This window comes from Loxodonta africana, unplaced genomic scaffold, assembly GCF_030014295.1.
Source record: "Loxodonta africana isolate mLoxAfr1 unplaced genomic scaffold, mLoxAfr1.hap2 scaffold_76, whole genome shotgun sequence".
NCBI classification, from domain to species: Eukaryota; Metazoa; Chordata; class Mammalia; order Proboscidea; family Elephantidae; genus Loxodonta; species Loxodonta africana.
The window spans coordinates 784856-803449 of NW_026975495.1; the positions used below are offsets into that span (position 1 = coordinate 784856).

At 43.5% G+C, this 18594-nt stretch overlaps 2 long non-coding RNA genes across 12 annotated transcripts in view; one reads left to right on the top strand and one right to left on the bottom strand.

The window, feature by feature from the left end:
• LOC135230104 (uncharacterized) overlaps positions 1 to 18594 on the top strand; it is a 617741-nt gene that overhangs the window by 551048 nt on the left and 48099 nt on the right. The gene's annotated exons all lie outside the window — the stretch shown is intronic.
• The window catches only part of LOC135230107 (uncharacterized), a 495299-nt gene that overhangs the window by 359411 nt on the left and 117294 nt on the right, over positions 1 to 18594 (bottom strand). The window lies entirely within an intron of this gene.

Sequence of the window (18594 nt, forward strand, 5' to 3'; positions counted from 1 at the left end):
TGTCTGTAAGTTCAGTACACTGTTTTTTTCTTTTTACATGCTGCTGTTAAAAATATATATATATATATTAGTAATGTACTTACAAATATACTTGGGATGTGGCATAAGGCCCACTGGCTTGGCAAAAAACCCATAACTCGCAGAATATTTTTGTGCAAATTCGGTTTTGGGGCATGGAATTCTTTAACTTGCTGTGGTTTGCTGAACTTCTTGAATCTGTAAGTTTACGTCTTTCACCACATTTGGAAAGTGTTCAGCCAGTATTTTTTCAAATACTATTTTCTTCACCACACATTTTGTCCACTTCTTCTGGAGTTCCAATAAATAAGCTTTTTGTCTAGTTCTTGAGGCACTGTCCATTTTTTTCCATATTTTCCTCTCAGTTTGCAGAATGGATATTTTCTACTGATCTATTTCAAGTATTTAGTTTTTTTCTCTGTCATCACCATTCTGCTATTGTGAAAATATCAACTGAATTTTTGATTTCTACGATTGTACTTTTAACATGTAAAATTTTCATTTGCAAATAGCACCTATTATCTTTCCATTTATTTAAAAAGTGTCCCTGTTATTTCTTGGATTAGAATAGCATTTTAAAATCTGTTTCTTATGATTTTGAGAGTACAAGTCCTGCTTAAATTTTATGGAGAATTTTTTTGTTTTTAGCAGTCGATTGACCCAGTTATGTTCAGGCTCCAAGTTCTGTCCCATCTTCTGTATTCTATGGTTCAAATGTTAGTTCAATTTTTGAAGGCTTTGCAGCTGTATTAAAGTCTAATCTATGTGAGCGCCACTCAGTATGGAACCTCGATGGCATTCTAACCCATAGTGCGGGTCTTAAAGGATTTGATAATGCTTCTGTGGGTCAGGGCAATGGATACGCACCTGAGGGGTGAACCAGGAGTTCATAGCAAGTCTGCAGAATCTCTTTCTTGCACAGCCTCCTCTTTCTCTTCTGCTCTCTGAGTTCAGAAGGAGTGCTTTCCTGGCCCACTGGTGGGAATGCTGGAGCTTTAATCTCCTTATTCTGTTGTGCACATCAGTGACTGGTTCTGCCTATGGGGCCAAAGCACTGGACAACCAGCCAAAAGGCTGGCAGTTTGAACCTGTCAAGAAGCGCCTCAGAAGACAAGCCTGGCGATCAGCTTTTGAAAAGTCTCACCCTTTGAGGTAGAATTGACTAGGTGTCAGTTAACAGCAGAGAGAGAGAAAATGTAATGGAGCTTTCTCTACAATATTTGGTTCTTCCATACTCTGGTCAGAGAGAAGGATTCTCCTCTGCCAGAGTTTCAGGTGTCTGCCCACCTGCCCAGCTGCCTGTCTCTCTCCTTTGTGGACCTTCTATCCCATTTATATGAGAGAGGGCTTCTCTCGGGGCTGTTTCTGTCCACAACGGGTGTGCAGCTGTGAGATTTGGGCTCACTTAATTTCAGCCTCTGGAATATTCATACTCTATGTTCTGGCTCCGCCCTGCCCCCATCCACCTTCAACACTTTCCTTTGCAGAGTCCTGAGATAGTGTCCCATGCATTTGTCCAGATACTTAGTTGTCAGATACCAGCATAGCCACCAGGGGGCAGTGCTGTTGTGGTTGAGGGGGGAGGGACTGTACACTGAAGGAGCTGCAAGACCTGGCTGCCTTGTGTGAGCAGGATGGGAGTGTGCTGAGGAGTGGGTGCTGAAGGTGCTGAGTCAAGGGGAGTTTAATATAAAGTTGGGTCAAGGAGTGTTTGTTGACAAGGATTTATTGCCGTAGCAAGGGTTCTGGAAATGGGTTTAATATGCTGTGGGATTGCTTTTGGAAGCTTAGAAAAGGCAATGGCCCACATTCTCTGAAATCGAAATGCCAGACCTGCTGTGTCAGATGTTGGAAGAGGGATTAAAAGCCTCCAATATGTGGGCATGTCTGAGTTAGTCTTCTGTAAGACCATTTCTTGGAGGTCCTGAAGGATACCCATTTCATCAAAAGAATAAGGAATGCGGAGATGAGGGGAGCACCAGCAACATAGAGCTTACCAATATGTATACTTTGTAGGGAGTCCCTGGACGCCACAAACAATTAAGTGCTTGACTATTATCTGAAAGTTTGGCAGTTTGAACGTACTCAGAGGATCCTTGGAAGACATTCCTGGCCATCTGCTACTAAAGGATGAAAGCCTTAAAAGCACTATTGAACAGTTAGTTCTACTATGCCCACATGGGGTGGTCATGAGTCAGAAATGACTTGATGACAACTAACAGCAACAATCGTCTATAGGCTCAGGTTGTTAGTGGGAGCTGGGCTGCCTAGTAGCAATGCAAATCATGGGATCCCAGATCAACAGAGGCCAGGTGGAAGTACTTAACTGTCAGAAACAAGTTGTGTGTGATTACAATAATGGTCAGCAGGTCAGAGTAGTAGTTATCTATTGGGGCATAATAGATTCTCCCCAAACTTAGCAGGTGTGAGATAAATGGAAAATTAATATTCAACTCATTCTGATAAATTTGGAACTAGACAAAAATTTTGGTATCACTCAACATAGTTTTCAGGTGAAGGAATAAACTAGAAAATTTAAATAACTAGTATAAGTATAATAAGAGATTTTTCAAATAATGATGATATAATTGCATACCTGAATAAAAGACAAATACATCAAAATCAATGGTTTCTCTCCAGTATAGACATGAGGGTCTCAAATTGGCAAGGGTGAGAAGGGCAGACCGTTCTCTTTCCCCTACTACTTGACTGGATCAAACTGTGTTCAAAACTGTAAAATATTTAGGAAAACATTGTTTTGACCAAAGCAGCAAAGGACTTCTATGACGAAAACTAATGTACTAAAGTACATAAAATGAAACCTGAATATATGCAAAAAATATGCCATATTTTCAAATGAGAAGTCTTGTCAATTAAATGGAGGTCCCTAAAACTAATAATATAAGTGGAATGTATTTCCAGTCAGAATATTAAGATAGTTGTTTTTGAATTGTATACAGTAATCATATGCTACAAATAGTACAGTAGATAACAGAGGATGTTGCTGGTGTTAGGAGACTTGGAGTCCATTTCTGACTCATAGCGATCCCATTTCACTGCCCCATAGGGTTTTCTAGGCTGTGATCATTATGGGAGCAGAACAACAGGTCTTTCCCCTCAGTGCCCCCTGGTGGGTTCGACCTGCCAAACCTTCTTTGGATTAGCAGATGAGCACTTAATCACTGCAACACTGTGGCTGCTTTAAAAGGTATAGAGAAGAAAAACATGAAAAAGCAGGATACTAACAGGTGTCTACCTCTTCAGGTAACAGAATAAATTGATATTACATAGCATAGAAACTGACAAGTCGACCAATGAAACAAAATCTGCTAAGAAGTCACAATAACCATTGATACAAAGGCGGTATTTTGAGAAAATTATATTTATTTAATAAATGGTGCTGACTCAAGTGATCGTTCTGGGGGACAAAGCTTGCAAAAATGTGATACACAAATGATAGATTTGGAAAATCATGTGAAATGGAGATGACAAGACTTAATAACAATTTCCATTTTACACAGAAGGATAAAAGTTAAGCACTTGAAAAATGATCAGTGAATTCAAACAGATCGTTCACAGCAAATCCACATGCCCAATAAACATAGTCCAAGTTGCTCAAAAACACTGGTAGTTAAGAAAATATCAAAGTCCCAGTGAAACTGGCACAATTTAAAAATCAACACCATCTATGGCTGGTTGGGCTGTGGGGTGAAGGATACCCTGAGACATGGCTGGAGAGGTGCTTTAGGACATCCTCTAGGGGAAAGACATGGCCATGGCTCTGTACTTTTAAAACATACTTTGAGCTGGAAATCTCACTCTATGGAGTCTTTTCCACAGAAGCAGATCCTGTAGTATACAACGGATAGTTATTATTAGTATTGACCAAACACTGACTGTCCATTGATAATTGAATGATATATAACTTATGGTAAAGCTACATCATCAATAAATGAGTTGTAGTAGTTGAGTGGGAAAAATCTCTGTGAAGTATTATTGAAGTATTACTGAAAAAATCAGGGTGCATGCAGAGAAGTGTATATAAAATGAGCACATCTGGGTTAAACAATATCAATTGTTTGAATATGCTTGGATACCTGTTTATGTTTATGAGTGTGTATAAGTCTGTGTGTTTGTTTAAGCAAGGATAAGAGAGACTACCACATTGTTAACCTGAATTACCTTGGATTCACTTGCAGGAAAGAACAGGGGGAGGAGAGCTAGAACACGCAGGAAGAGTGGACTTAAAAAGCATGGATGATAATGTTTCCACTTTAGTAGTGTTATGTATGGAAGAATAAATCTGTCTTAAAGGGAGAAAGCCAGAATATTCCTTAGAAGCAAGGATGGCTTTGGCCATGTTATCAAGAAGGAGGGACCAGTCCCTGGAAAAGGACGTCATGCTTGGTAAAGCAGAGGTCCAGTGAAAAAGAGGACGACCCTCAATGAGATTGATACAGTGGCTGCAACAGTGTGCTCAAATATAGCAAAGATTATTAGGATTGCCCATGACCGGATGGTGTTTTGTTCTGTGGTGCAAAGGGCCACTGTGAGTCAGAACTGACTTGATAGCTTCTGACAACATGTAGAAGTCCAGATAAAGTGTACTGAATTGATATCATCTATTTAAATTATTCATGTAAGTTAAAGACTGAAAAATATAGTGTCAGTGCCATATCTAACGACTTAAAGAGAATCAAGGTAGAATATCAAGTGAAATAAGGGGCGAGAGCAATGTGGGTAGAGTGTGACCAGGCTTCCATAAAAGTAAACACCCCAGCAGATGTACTTGTGTACCTGTGACTGTGTATATGTGACCCTGCAGAGAGGTGTAGGGAAGGATACACGTGTGTCTATTTACATTGCGTACCTTGGGGGAGCAGGACCAAATTACATATGAGGGTGGGACCCTGACATAAATTTTTTTGTCATACAAATCTGTAATCTTGCAAATGTGATAAAAAACAATTTCAGAGCTTTGGAAATTCATAAACATCATAGATATATGTATATTTTAACGTGTTTTGTTAGATATTTAAAATAGGTGACAATTCTCCAGAATGACACACAAAAGATTTGAATCACTGTCAGGAGAGCACACCGCAGAAAGTAATAATCAGATCCAGTGGATTTCTTGTTGTTCTTGGAGCCAGTGAGTTCTTCTGGTTTCTATGACTGGAAATGACCAAAAATAATTTTGGGAAGTCAGTAGAGTTACCCCTCAAAGACGTCTTGCGAGCACACGTCTACAGCTAAATTCAGAAGGCTGGACACCATGTGCAATTCACTAGGTAACTCTTGCGCCTCTAGAAGATTCTCTTTCCCGGATATGCTGCTTCCACCTCCTCCCTGCCTAGCCCCGCTGGATAACCCGCCTTTGTGCATGCTAGGCCCCATTCAGGTCTGAGCCTAGATCATAGAGGACATCAACTGGGAAGGTAGCTTTTAAGAAGAAAGATGTTGATGAAAAGATTTCAGAAAGCAGCACCTCCCCAGCCAGCCTCTCCCCAGCCTGGGAATACCAACCCCTCCCACCCTGATACCTCTGAGAATCTCTGATTTTTCATTTTGGATCCTTAGGAGACTGCAGAATTTACCTGGTCTGAACACCTTGGTTCTTTTCTACCTGTGACCCTCTGCCTCGCAGGAGCGGTCTCTGTCACTCTGAGGAATACACACAGGACAGACTGTGGACGGAGGTGCCCATCCTAGAGGCCCTGCCCTCCATTTCTCTGCCCATGGGGGGTTCCCTGTGATACTTGTGGTCTCATCTCCCAGAGAGATGGATACACCCCTGTCATGTCCAGGGCTTCCCCAGACTTGGGATTTGATGTCGCGACTGAGACTGGGGCTTTGTTGTCCACTGTTGAGTCTGGCCCTGAATCTGCCCCTTCCCACCATTACCTCTGATCACCTGTGTTCTCGCTGTTCTCCCTGGGTTTGAAGCTTGTCCTCTCTTTTGGTTCTTTCCCCTCAGAGGGCCTTTTTCTTCCAGTTCTTTGACCTCGGGACAGGTCAGATTTGACCACAGGAAAACAAAAAAAAAATTAGCAAGTTTGTTTGACATGTCAAGAACCGGAATGTACAGCTTGATTTTAAGGAGAAGAAAAAGTTCCAAAGCTCTACCCCTTCCCCTAGGACATGCTCTACAGGAAATATCCTGCAAGCCCTGGATCAGCTCTTATCCAGAAATGGTTAACACCCAGGGGGATTTTTCTACACCACCTCCCAGTTCACATTCCCCCAATGTGGCAAAAAGGGTGCATCCAAATCATAAACCCAAATTCACCCTAGGAGACCAGAAGACATGGCTGGGGTGAGTTCATTTTCCTTCAACCTGCCCTTCTCTCCTCCTACCAAGCCCTGCTTCTTTCTCTGCCTCTATACTGCTGGGAAGGGCCCCAGAGTTGTTTGTTTAGGGCTTTATGTCCACTGCTCACCTGCAGGCATGTTTCGCAACAGCCTGCCATCTCTCTCATTCCTTCTCCTCCAAAGAACTCAGTGACACCCCCTTCACCATGACACCTCAGCAGGGCCCCCCCAATCCTCCCAAGTCCCACTGAAATCCCATTTCCCTTTCCCTATTTATGTTGCGCTCATCCTTATGGTCCCAAGATCTCACCATCCAGATGAGGCCTGTCCTGTCCTCTCCTGGGCCAGGGGAGCCTCTGAGGGGACCTGGTGTCTGCGGTCAGCTATCTGGGACTTCTTCCATCCAGATCTCCCTTAGGGCTGGAGTTCTCTGTGCACTTGGGTTGGGAGGGTTGGGGTCACAGGGGAAGGAGAGTATGATCTTCCAGGGGAGCTGGGTGAAACGAACCTGAATGGAGGTCTCTACTGAAGGGCCCACGTTTCCAGCCCAAAGGCCCTGCTCCTCCTAGTCCCGGGGTTCTAGCACGTCTTCAGGTGCTTTCCCATCTTGCCTCGGTGGTGCACCTGCTCCTTCTGCAGCCTGGTCTCCTGCCTCTGCAGCCTGTCCAGCTGGTGCCTCAGCCTCTTCAGTTCTTCTCTCTGCTTCTCCAGCTGCTCCTCCAGGCGCCTGCAGACCGCTCTCTTCTCCCTCACCTCCCTCTTCTTGGTGGCCATCAGGCAACGCCTGGCCAGCTGGTGGCAGCGTCTGGGCCTTCGCTGGACTGAGCGTGGCAGCTGCCTCTCCAGCAGCTCTTCAAAGAAGACCCGGCAGCTGAAGCCCTGGCTCACACCATGCTCCGCGTGGGCCACGAGGGCCTCCCGGGACTGGAACACGCGGCAGCAGGCCACGCAGCGGAAGCCGTGCTCACGGGTCACCAGCCACTCCGGGGTGGTTGCGCGGGGTCTCTCCCCATGCTCCTCCCGTTGGTCAGTGGGCTCCTGGGTACAGGTCTGGGGCCCCTCCTGCCAGGGCTCCAGGTTGCTGACCAGGGACTCAGTGTTGGCCAGACTTGGGGCAGAGCCGATGGTGCTCTCCTCAGAGAGCTCGGCCTCAAAGACCTGGGGCATCTTGCCCACGGGGTCAAAGGAGGTTTTGGTCTGCCAGGCGACCGCCACCCCCTTGACCGTGTGCACCTTGGTGAAATATGCGCACCTGACCCATGGCTTTCCTGGGGCAGCCCCGTAGCTGGAGGAGTGAGAGGGCTGCTCGGTGGAAGATGAAGGATAAGAATTCTGAGATTGTTTTGGAATCTTCCTTGGCCTGGAGCTTCGACTTTTTTCTTGGTATGTTGCTGACTGTTGCGCATTTTCCTCTTGGATAGAGACCTCTGAGAATAGAGAGTTAATTTACTTGAGCTTTCAGGGTCCTTATTCTCACCTGTGACCCCAAAGCTTTGGTCATAGGGACCCCTGGAGGCCTTTCCATCACCACATCCTCCACCTCTGCAGACCCCATGGTTTCTTTCTTCTTCCCCAGAGACCCACCACCCTTTGGGGGCACTGCTGTGGAAGACAAAGTCTCCATTGTAAAGTGGCACTGTTTATGATAGTTCATTTTTTAAGAAGTTATTTTTCTTTAATTCCACATTTATTGAATTCCAATGAATTTGTTCCTTTGGAACTTAGAAATGACCTCATTCCCATGAAGCTTCATAATAAATGTGTGACTTGATGTTTTGTATGCGGGTGATATTCTTAGTAAATTTGGAGGGTAAACACTCCAGAGCAATGGTAACCTCTTTTCATCCTCTTTTTACTGAAAGGCTTTTTATAGAGGAGGTATACGTAAAGAGAAGAATGTGTATATTTAGTTATGATTCTTACATGTATACCTCTTCCTTGCACCCCTATTAACCCAGCCACAGTAGAAGATGAAAATTGTTTTTCTCAGAATAGAAGCCCAGTCCTTAGTAGATGAAGTGAGGCAGAAAGAGATGGCCGTATCTGAGAACCTTGATGCGAGAACTTCAGATGGAGAACACACAACCTCCTCTCCTGTGTATGTCTCCGTGGGTTGTCTATGTCAACCTAAAGGTCTGTGTATGCTTCTGAATCTGTGGGAAGGACTGCAGAGTTCAGGATGCAGAAAGAGATGGAGCTAGGTTGGGTGCGTTGAATGGAGGGAAAGCTCGAGAGAGAGACAAGATTCAGAGAGGGAACATGCCAGCAGTTGGTTAGAAGGATACAGAGATCAAGGAGGGAGCAGAAAGCAGGGCTCAGCCACTGAAGGGCAGAATGGGGCAGCAACAAAGAAGACAAGGCGGGGGCACACTAGTCGGAGAAAGAATGGATAACTAAGAATGATAGCAGAAAATGAGTTTAGCTATAGTTGGAATTTTAAAATTCTTTCCTGCTAGACTTGGAAAACATCATGCTAAATGGAATAAGTTAGTATTTGCCCTAAGTATAGGGCAAATACTGTACAATGTGACTTATATGAAATAAGGAAATATATAGAAAGCAAAGATTATTGGTCATTGCCAGTTGTGGGCAGGGGTAAGGGGAAGTTTTTCCACTGGGGCATTGAGGTTATGTTAATGGTTGTAGAAGAGTTTGGAGACGGATATTGAGAATGGTTACATGACTTGAAGAATGTAATGAGTGTCACTGACTCATACATTAGAAATTATTCAATTACAAGAGAAAAAAAGATCTATACTATAGCTGTCTTTACCTAGAAGAATTGTTAAACCCTTAGGTAAAGATGGTCAGGAGACCTTGGAGGAGAAAGGAAATCCCTAGAGCTAGAGGGGCAGGGCCTTCCTGGACCTTCTTCTGCTTGAGTCCAGGCTGAGAACTGTGGCAGCTTACATTGACTGGGAACTCTGAATGAACGTGTGGTACTGTGCTCCATCACACCACCCTCTCCCAAAACCTCCTGATAAATTTGATATTTTGTTTTAATTCGCATGATATATTAATTCAGTCTCCTGAAAAAATTAAGTACAAGTCTTTGTAACCACCCTTCTCCCTGGTTCTATACCCACTGCCCCAGTTGCCCACCTGCGTTCTTTCCACTAACAGAGCAGGAGAGTTCACAAATCTGACTTGTCTGCTACTGTTATGGAAAGCCCCTCAGATGACAGTAGATTTCTATACTTCACTCACATATTTATTCCTTCATTTATTTATTCACAGTATAATTTCTTACTGTTTACTAATTGACAGGAAGTTTTTTCAGGTGAAAGCCTCAGTGATCCCTTGTGGTCCTTGTTTCCGGAGTGAATCAAACCTCTTGCTGCCCAGCACCCATCGCACAGACTGAATTTTTCTCCCACCCTTACCTTGGGCCTTAGAGAAAGGCCTCTTTCTCATGTATTGCTGCTCCATTCTGGCTGGGTGAAGATGAACCACGAAGGATGGTCACCGGCAAGATGTTTCTCCTCCTCCCACGTAGAGATGATGTCCCAAACTCTCACAAGTTGGGGACCTTGATTTAGGCAGAACCGTTTGTAATTTGGTATCCAAAGTCGCTCTCCCACAGGAGACCTCAGACCCACAACCTCTCCAAAGAGCAGTTAGGATCTGAGTGAGCACCAAGGTTTCCAGTAACCCTTGTGTGACATCATCGCTGACATCGCTCAGTTCCAAGGGCCCAGTTTGAATCTAAACAGCGCACTAGGAAAAAACATGGCAACTGTTGTGGGAGAGGATAGGAGGCTGGGAGGAGGGAAATTGTATCTTAAAAATGAATTGAGATGTTCACTTAAAGAAGTCAATATCCAAGAGGAAGGAAACTGTGAGTTGAGGGAATAGAAGAGTATAATGAGTCGCTGTTTCTCCCAAACCTCTTCTCTGGCCCTGCATCAAATCTCTCCAGCTCTAGAAACACAATGTCCACTCTGAACACCTCTCAGGCCTCCTTTGCCACTTAGGCTTCACACAGGCTGTTCCCTCTGACTAGTAGACATACTCTCCCTTCAGTTGACTGGTTCCTCCTCCATGGTACCCAGTCTGTGCTCCTGCTTTATGTATTCAGAGCACCTAGTAATCCTCCATCATAGCACTGAGTCATAGGAGATGCTCATTTTCCAATTTGTGTCTTCCAAATGGGTTGTAAATAACTTGGGAACAAAGATGAGGTCTGCCTCATATTTGGCAGTCCCAGAAAGTGAGACAGAGCCCCACCCATAGGAGATACTCAATGTATATCTATTGATTAGATAAAAGAAGATTCTTCCAAAAGACTCACCCTTCGTAGCCATCCGTGCAGAATGGAGTTTTCGGTCTGTTGCCTGGAGGTACTATCACTCAGTGGTGGTGTCTACGCCACTCTCTCTTGACCTCCTGACTCTAAACCGTGTGAAGCCTCTTGGCCTGTCCACATGCTTCTCCCTTGGAGCCACTCAAAAGGGTAGGATTACATCATCACAGAAAAGCACTGAGACTCCAGACGTCTATGGTCAACCTGCCTGGGAGGCTTAGGAGAGCCCTCGGGGAAAGGTCCACTGTCCTCTGCTTGATCTCCTTTTTTGTCCAGGGGGCAATTAGGAAAGGAACAAGTAAATTGTTGAAACATTTTAAGGCAGGGTTTGGGAAGTTGTGCTTGGTAGGTAGAGGAGAGCCTGAGGATTTGAAGGAAAATGAAAGATGTCAACATGGGAGCAGAGGGCTCGTTTTCTGTGAGTACAGATGGTAGAATGTGGGCAAGTGGTTGGAAATATAAAAAAAAAGAAAATCTCCTAACCATCCACTCGTATTTCAAAATTTAGGTCAAACATCACTTCCTGGTGGGAGCCTTTCCAACCCTACACCTGGTAGAATTTCCCATCCTGCTGCATACTCTATTGTATTTAAGAAATGCTTCTGCCACAACTAGGGACAAACTTGATTGCATTTACATGTTGTGATGGATAGCAAAAATGGCCACATGTTCTAATATGTATGTACCCATACATATTATATGACTTATAGCTCCCTTTCTCAAGAGCAAGATTCTTCCTCCACTCCTTGAATTTGGACTGATCTATGATTGCTTTGGTCTTTGGGACAGTACAAAGACTAATAGAAGCAGAGACCAGATATAATCAGACACATCATGGCGTGCTCTCTTACCAAAAACCAAACCCATCACTCTCAAGTATATTCTAACTCATAGTGACCCTGAAAGACAGAGTAGAACTGCCCCATAGGATTTCCAAGGCTGTCATCTTTACAGAAGGAGAGTGCCATGTCTTTCTTCCACAGAGCAGCTGGTGGGTACAAACTGATTACCTTTCCTTTAGCAACTGAGCCCTTAACCACTGCACCACCAGGGCTCCTCCTTGCCCTCTTGCTGCTCTTCAAACACTGAGAACCCATGGGAACAGCCCAGGCCACCCTAATAAATGACAAGAGATCATTAGAGAGAGAATCCAGCTGAGAAGAATTCAGACCCTCTGCCCTCCCGCTGACATTGTGGCTGATTCCGGATACATGAGGGAGCCCAGCCGAGAGCGGCTGAGTCTGCCCCAGACCAGAAGAACCCCAAACTGCCAACCCGCAAAGCTGTGAGCGAAGTAACTGCTTGTTCTTTTAAGGCACTTCATTTTTGGGTCATTTGTTATACAGCAATTGATAACTGGTTTGTTAACTGGGCTGTTTCTCTCTCGAGACTGCAAGGAATCTTTTCTTAATCATTTCTGTATCAACGGTATCTGGCAGAGGGTTGTTCCTGTAGTCACATAATTTAAAAGTTTCTGTCATTATGTTTTAATTTTGTTTTATAAATAAGATATGGCTGGATTTGCAAGTCTAAGCTGAGTGTACATGTTTTTTCCTAAGGTATTAATCCCTTTTTCTTGCTATTACTCATACATTTAGACATAATTCCCATATTATACTTCATATTCACTGTTCTTTTTTTTGTTATTATTCTGCCTTTCCTGTTTCTTTTTTTATTGGAATGATGAAATTTTCTTTTTCCTTCTAGCTATTTGAAAGCTGTATTTTTAATTCCTGTTCTTTCATAGTAAACATGAGATCTTTGAACATTTTAATATTTGGTATATTGTATCAAGTTCATATCTCAGTTCTCCTCTCAAACAGTAATTTTTTGCTAGCTGCCATTGAGGTGACTCCGACTAATGGTGAACTTAGGTACCACAGAACTAAAGGTTGCCAGGTCCTGTGTCATCCTCACAAGTGCCAGCAATTTAGATTCCATCATTATGGCTAATGTATCAGTCCATCTCACCAAGGGTCTCCTACAGCCTTGTTGGCCTTCTTCTTCACCAACCACGATATCCTCCTCTAGGACTGATTAATCTGTCCTGATGACATGTCCAAAGCAAGTGAATTGGACAGTATTCTCTTGTGATCTGTAAGGTTTGAATTGTCTAATTTTCAGAAATAAATCTCCAGGTCTTTCTTCTTAGTCTGTCTTAGTCTTGAAGCTCCCCTGAAACCTGTCCACCATGGATAACTCTGTTGGTATTTAAAATACTGGTGGCCTAGCTTCCAGCATCATAGCAACGTCCAAACCACCACAGTACAGCAAACTAAGAGACAGGCAGCGAGCTGAACAGGGTATTGTTGTTGTTAGGTGTCATCAGGTCAGTTCTAATTTATCGTGACCCTATATACAGCAGAACAAAACACTGGCCAGTCTTGTGCCATCCTCACACTTGTTATTATGCTAGAGCCCATTGTTGCAGCCACTGTGTCAATCCAACTCACTGAGGGTCTTCCTCTTTTTCACTGTCTACTTTACCAAGCATAATGTCCTTCTCCAGGGCCTGGTCTCCCCTGATAACATGTCCAAAGTATGTGATACAAACACTCACCATCTGTGCTTGTAAGGAATATTCTGGCTGTACTTCTTCCAAGACAGATTTGTTTGTTCTTCTGGCAGTCTATGGTATATTCAATATTGTTCACCAACACCATAATTCAAAGGCAGCACTTCTTCTTCGGTTTCCCTTATTCATTGTCCAGCTTTCACATGCATATGAGGCGTTTGAAAATGTCATGGCTTGTGTCATACACATCTTAGCCTTCAGAGTGACATCTCTGCTTCTCACCACCTTGAAGAGTTCTTTTGCAGCAGATTTGCAATACATCATTTGATTCCTTGATTGCTGCTTCCATGAGCATGGACTGGGGAACCAAATAAAATGAGATCCTTGATAACTTCAATTTTTTCTCTGTTTATCATGGTGTTGCTTATTGGTCCAGTTGTGAAGATTTTTGTTTTCTTTATGTTGAGGTGCAACCCATACTGAAGGTTGTAGTCTTTGATATTCACCGCTAAGTGCTTCAGGTCCTCTTCACTTTCACCAAGTTTGTGTTATCTGCATATCGTAGGTTGTTAATGAATCTTCCTCTAAACCTAATGCCACGTTCTTCTTCATAGAGTGCAGCTTTTTGGATTATTTGCTCAGCATACAGATTGAATAAATGTGATGAAAGGATAGAACCCTGACACAAACTATTCCTGATTTTAAACTACATAGTACCCCTTGTTCTCTCTGAAAAACTGCCTCTTGGTCTATGTACAGGTTTCACATGAGCAAATTTAAGTGTTCTAGAATTTCCGTTCTTTGAAGTGTTATCCATAATTTGTTATGATTCACACAGTATAATGCCATTTCATAGTCAATAAAACGCATGGAAACATCTTTCTGGTATTCTGGTATTCTCTGCTTTCAGCCCAGATCCATCAGACATCAGTAATGATATTCCTCATTCCATATCCTCTTCTGAATCTGACTTGAATTTCTGTTGCAACTTCTTTTTAATGATCTTCAGCAAAACTTTACTGAGTTTTGATATTAATGATATTGTTTGATAGTTTCTGAATTTTGTTGAATCACTTTCTTTCGAATGTGCACAAACATGGATCTCTTCCAATCGGATGGCTAGATTATTCGGCCAGTGCTGCATCTGTTTGTTGAAACATCTCAATTGGTACCTGTCAGTTCTTGGAGTCTTGTTTTTTGCCAATGCCTTCAGTGAAGTGTGGACTTCTTCCTTCAATACCATCAGTTCTTGATGACATGCTACCTCCTGAAATGGATGAACATCGACCCATGCTTTTGTGTGTGTGTGTGTGTCTGTGTCTGTGTCTGTGTGTCTGTGCAGTGACCCTGTGTATTCTTTCCATCTTATTTTGATGCTTCCTGTGTTGTTCAATATTTTGCCTGTATAATCCTTCACTATTGCATCTCGAGGCTTGGATTTTTTCTTCAGTTCCTTTAGCTTGAGAGATGCCAAGCATGTTCTTCCCTTTTGTTTTTCTAACGCCAAGTCTTTGCACATGTCATTATCATACTTTGTCTTCTCGAGCCGCCCTTTGAAATCTTCTCTTCAGCTCTTCTACTTCCTCATTTCTTTCATTTCCTTTAGCTACTTTACGTTCAAGAGCAAGTTTCAGAGTATCTCTGACATTCATATTGGTCTTTTCTTTCAGTATAAGGGCTGTATTAGAGGGTACCATCATTTTTATAACTTGCAAGTATCCTCTGTCAGGGCAGTTATTGACTGTAGCTGCACACCACCTAGTTCTTCTGGTTTTAGGCTGATGGCGTCTCTGGTTTATGTGGCCATTAAGGGAAGACCTTTTATTCAAAGAATTATACTTAGAGCAAAATTTGTATATTTATGTATAATTTAAAGCTTCTCCTTTAAGATTGCCTTTCCCTGAACAGAAAGCTCTCACCATGTCATTATGGGAAATACTCTTTCAGTGTGAGGCAGAAAGAGATGTCCATATTTGAGAGTCCGATGGTACAAATCTCAGTAGCCAAGACACAACCACATCAACTGTGTGTGTGGGTGGGTTGTATATGTGAACATAAGGGTCTGTATTTTCCTGAGTATGAAGGTAGGATTGGCGAGTTAAGGAAGAAAGAGATGGAAGCATCTTGGGAGTGGAGTGCAAACTCCGTGACAGAAGTTGCAGCAGGGGATCTCTCAAGAGGGTTTTAGAGGCCAGTTAGAAACCTAGGAAGCAAAAGGAAATAGGGCCAGTGGAGGGCAGCACTACAGTAGTGGTGGGGGGTAGCAAAAATAATGGTAGTGGAGAGGGCAACAAAACTGCCCTGAAAGGAGTGGCAAATTAAAGATCCTAGACAAAATTCAGGTTAAGAAAAGTAGGAATGTAAAAAAATTCTATCCTATAGCTCTCTTTGCTGTGAGAGTTTTTTTAGGCCCTTCGGGAGATGTGGGGAGAAGACATAGGAGGAGAAGGGGAGTTCCTGAATCTAGGGGAGGAGTCTGCAAGCCATCTTCTGCCCTCAATGATGTGGGCTCTGGGCTCCTTCAACTTCTCACTCCCAGAACCTCCTGAAATATTTTCTTAATTCTTCACATAGTACATTAATATCATGTCATTAGAAAATATAATAAGTACGCTTCTCTCTAACCACCCTTTCCCCCATCCTATACTCTCTGCCCTAGTTGGCCACTGGCTTCCTTCCTTTCCACCAGGTACAGATCCTAAACAACAGAGTGCCTGGAAAGCTCTCGAACTCCCAATGAATTCTGTAGCTTGATCCCTCACTTATTCCTACATTTCTTATTGATATAAGAATTTGGTTAATTGCCCACCAAATGACAGGAAATGCTTTCTCAGGACGCTCCTTCTTATGACCTTATCCATTCCCAATTCCTTCATCTTGTCCTATCATGGCTCTCTTTTCTGGTGGAAACCAGACCCTTTGTTCCATAACACACATCAGTCTGGGACAATTTTTCCTCTCACCCTTATCTAGAGTCTTAGAGAAAGGCCTCTTCCTTCTGTATCACTGTTTCCTCCTCTCTGGGTGAAGAAGTTCAATCATAATGATGTTCTGAAGGATCTTTATCCCTTTTCCCAGTTCTTCACGATGCATGACCGTTTGGTGACTTGGGGACCCCGGTTTAGTCCGGAATTTCCGTGATAGAGTAGTTTCAGATGCTCTCCCACAGGACCTCAGATCGACACCCTCTCCAAAAGAGTAGGTGAGATCAGCGTGAACTTCCATAACCCTGTGTGACATCATTCCTGACATTGCTTAGTTCCATGGGCCCGCTTTAAATAGAAACACAGCAAAAACAAAAATATGAAACAGTTCAAGTAGGAGCTTGAATACTGCCAGTCCCAGACTGGGAAAAGGGGGCTTAGATATAAAAAAGGAATTGCAACTTTTCTCTGCACTCCATGTCGTTACTATCCCTTGGTGGGGAGAGAGAGAGTACAGGGAATCGTTACAGTGTGATCAGGAGTTGATTTGCCCAAAACTTCTCATTTGACTCTCTTGGAATCATGTCTCTCCAGCCCTGGTCATACAATGTCCACTCTGAACACCTCTCAGGTCTCCTTAGCCTCTGAGGCTTCACACAGGCTCTTCCCCGTGACTAGAAGATTTTCTCTCCCATCCCATCTTATGGCCTACTCTCTGGTGAAGCATGGTGGTTAAGAGAACTGACCCCATTGGAACAGATTGGGCTTATGAGCTCACCATAAAATGCTAAGACTCAGGAATTTGTGGTCAGCCAGAATGGGAGGTTTAGGAGTTGACTTGGGGAAAGTCCATGACCTCTGCATCTTCCAGGCTCTGCTTTCACTCTGGAGCCCATATAGAAAAGGAGCTGGTAAATGGAAGCAGCATTTGAGGAAGCAATTAAGAACGTTGGGGTGGTGATGACTTCTCAGAGGAAAATAACAGTTTCAACAGGGAAATGCTAGGGTCTACTCTTGTATGACTCCAAACTATAAATAGGGACGAGTGGTTGGAAAACAGTAGAACAAAAGATGATCTGCATCTGGTCACAAATGTACCAAACGCCTCAGTGGCTTCAGCCTGTCTCCTCAGACTTCTCTCTGGAGAAGACATGGGGCTTCCTGGACCCGGGCCTTTTTTCACCCCTTAACTATCCAATCATATTCCCAACTTGGTTGAGGCATCAGTTCCTGGTTGTGCTCTTCCCTAAATATCCTCCTGGTAGATTTGTTCACTTCTTGCTCCCTACTCCATTGTACCTGCAAAACCCTTTACCACAGTATAAAACACAATTGCATTTACCTGTTGTGGTTGATGTAAGAAATGTCTACACATTTATCCTCTCTCTGTGCCCATGCCTTCTATGAGACTCTGGAGCGCCTTTCATTAGCAGTAGGAGTCTTTCTCCATCCCTTAGTTGGGGCTGACATTATTGTTTTGGACATTGGGATGGTAGAAAACCTGATAAAATGAGAGAGTTGGAAGACTTTACATTGAGACTTCCCTTTTGTTGCTCTTAAACCCTGAGAACTCATGGGAACATCCTCAGGCTAGCCTGCTAGATGATGGAAGACCAATGGAGGGAGGATCTAGTGGTTTCACTGACTTGATGTTATGAACTGGCTCCCAGCTACCTGGAAGCAAATTGTAGACACATGAGGAAGCCGTGTTGTGAGCCACTGACGCTGACCCAGATCAGAAGAGCTCCAAACTGACAACTTGAAAGATTGTGAGCTGGTAAATTGTTGCTCTTTTAAGACACGACAATTTGGGGTCATTTGTTACAGAGCAATACATGACTGATACAACTGTTAACTTGGCTGTTTCTCTCACCAGGCATTGAGGGAAATTCTCTGAGTCATTTCATCATCAAGAGCAACTGCCATAGGGTCTCACATGTAGCTATTGTATAGTAAATCTTTGGTGGCTCCATGGATGAATGAATAATATGAACCGTAACTGTGAATCTGCACAAATTCATGTGTGCAAGAAAACATGATATTTCTTTCAATCAACTGAATTCCAACTCAGAGCTCTTGGCTTACAAAATTGCGGTGAAATTTTAACCTTACTTATTTTTAGGGCTTTGTTTTTTTTTTCCGTGTTGGTTTATTTTTAGGGTGCCCCTCACCCAGATATGCAGTAATTCCTGGAGTCTAATGAAGGACCAAGGTTTGGAGAAGAGCTTTAACACACTCATTGCCCCAGTCTATGTGGGTGATCTCTCTAGAAGCATTGCCTCTGCAGCTTCCTTTCCCAGCTGGAGCATGAGAACGTTGGCAGGGCTGGGAACGCCATAAGGGAGTCTGTCTACTTACGTGCCTGCATCACCCTTTGAGGTGCTGCCACTTACCCCAGGGCTTTATCAAGAAGCAGACCTCACCCCTTCCTAATGTCTAGGACTCTGCTGTCTGACTCCCACTCTTCCCCTGGGTTCCAGTTCACTCACTGTGATTAATCCAGTGAGCTGAGGCTTTTACCA